The sequence below is a fragment of the Pinus tabuliformis genome, chromosome 1_1 (genome assembly GCF_031772625.1).
Source record: "Pinus tabuliformis cultivar Carrire ecotype Pingquan chromosome 1_1, CPIR1, whole genome shotgun sequence".
Lineage (NCBI taxonomy): Eukaryota > Viridiplantae > Streptophyta > Pinopsida > Pinales > Pinaceae > Pinus > Pinus tabuliformis.
The window spans coordinates 523,794,292-523,796,827 of record NC_142297.1 but is presented as its reverse complement, the minus strand read 5'-3'; positions in this window follow the sequence as shown (position 1 = coordinate 523,796,827).

Below are 2,536 nucleotides of genomic sequence, written 5' to 3'. Positions count from 1 at the left end.
AAAACCCTTAACATTCCAAAACCTAACCCTAGGAGATGAAACGCCAAAATGTGGGCCCCGTTTGGGGTAAATTGGTACATCAACTTCCGGGGTCGTAACTTTGGCATATGATCTCCATTTGATGCGTAAAATAGCTCGTTAGAAAGATCTATCCAATGGACCCATGTTGCCCTTGGATTCCCCAAAAAACGTCGTTTAGGGCCTCAAAACGGCTCCGGAAGTTCATGACCCGAAAAACTGCTAAAAATAGTAAGTTGTGCTACAATTAAGGAAACTGAAAATGCTAAGAAAGACAATGGTGGGGGTCCAGCTGGACTTGGCAGGTGGCCACCAATATCCACCTGGATCATTCCTCCCCCCTTAAGAAGCAATGGTCCCCATTGCGTTGAGCTCCTCCATGAGATGAGGAAACTTCTGCTGAACTTGTTCCCTGGTGAGCCACTTGCCCTGCTGAAGGAGTTGGCCTGCTTTGACAACTCGATACAGTTGGATATTCTGTTAGCGAGTGTTCTTGATCTATGTGTCCATGATCCGATCAGTTGCAGCTTGTTCCATGCAATCTGGATTTAATTCTGTGGGTTTGAGCTGTTCTGCAATGTCGGATGTGTCTACCAATGGTGGAAAGTATGGCCGAAGGCAGTCCACATTGAACACTGGGTGCAGGCCAAGGAATGGGGGAATGCTAAGCTCAAATGCATTGTCTCCCAGACCATATCGGAGTGGTCTCAATTTCCGATAGGCTCCAGTAAGGCGTTCCTTTTGCAAATGCAACCAGACTTTGTCGCCCACCTGAAACTTGAGTGGCACCCGATGTTGATCATGTCGCTGCTTGTACTTGGCATTTGATTTCTCAAGAATGTCATGGACCTGCTAGCGAATATGTTGGATGCGCTCAATGAAGCTGGTGGCCTTATCTGTTTCGGACTGGACATGAGCTGAATTCATGTGAGTAGCTGCAAGTGGCATGGCCACATCAATGGGGCATAGTGGCTGGAATCCCAAACCCACCTGAATAGGGCTATGGCCAGTGGAGCTGTGAAGAGCTCGGTTGTAGCTGTGATGAACATAGGGGAGGCTCTCGTCCCATCTGCGTGGATGCTTTGAGTTATACATGCACAGAATGTGCACAATCATCCTATTGACAACCTCTGTCTGGCCATCAGTTTGAGGATGGAAGGCTGTGGACTTCGTGAGTTTGGTGTCCAGCATTGACCAGAGACTGGACCAAAATGTGCTGAGAAACCGACTGTCCCGATCTGAGATGATAGACTGTGGGATCCCAAAGTGCACCCACACTCGTTCAAAGAAGAGTTTAGCAGTGGCTTCTGCTGTGATATTCTTCTTGCAGGCCACCATAATGGCCATCTTCAAGAACCTGTCGACGACCACAAAAACACAGTCATTTCCATGCTTAGTGGAAGGAAGGCCTGACATGTAATCCATGGAGATGGATTCCCACGGTCGACTAGGGGTAGGCAACGGGGTATAGAGGCCGTGCTTCTTAATGGTCGGTTTGGCAATGGCACAGGCAGTACATGAGCGGATGTACTTCCCAACATCCTGTCGAAGATTCAGCCAATAGAAATAATTTTGCAGTACTGCCACTGTTTTCTCGACCCCGAAATGCCCAGCAGCCCGACTGTAGTGTGCTTCCCAAATCATCTTGGCACGCTCGCTTGAAGGAACACAAAGGTGACCGAGGTGGCATAATAAGGCATCCTGGAGGTGAAAATATGCAACATGCCGACCCTCCAAGAGTGTCTGGTATGTGTGGCCGAATTCTGGGTCGCTTTTGTAGAGAAGTGGCCAATCAGAAGTCTCGTGCCCAAAAGAGTTGAGCACGGTGGTTAGCGCCATGATCGGTGGTCGACTGAGGCAATCTGCAACATTATTGGTGCTACCCTTTTTATACTTGATATTCAAGTGAAACTGTTGCAGGTATGTAGACCACTTCTGATGGCGATCATTCTGCAATTTCCCTTGGGTCTGTATGAACTGCAGAGGTCGATGGTCTGTGTGGATGACTGTTTCCTTCCCCAAAATGTAATGCTTCCATTGTCGGCAGGCCTGTACAATGGAATACATCTCTTTATCATAAGTGGGGTACTTCCGGACTGTGTCTGAAAGTGTTTCACTGTGATATGCCACTGGATGTCCATGTTGAGTAAGGACTGCCCCAATAGCATAGTCAGAGGCATCTGTCTCGACCTCAAATGGTTGTTGTAAATCTGATGAAGCGAGCACTAGTGCCGTGCAGAGGCGATCCTTCAACTCCCTGAATGACTTCTGTTGAGATTCAGACCAAAAGAATTTTGCTTTCGCCCCGCCCTTTGTGACTTGACTCAAGGGCCAAGAAATATGAGAAAACCTCAAAACAAACCTGCGGTAGAAGTTGGCAAGACCTAGAAAGCTGCGGAGCTCTGTTAGAGTGGTTGGAGAGGGCCAATCCCGAATGACTTGGATCTTGGCTGGATCGACATGCACCCCCTGTTCATCAATGATGTATCCCAGATACTGAACCTGGGTCATGCCAAAA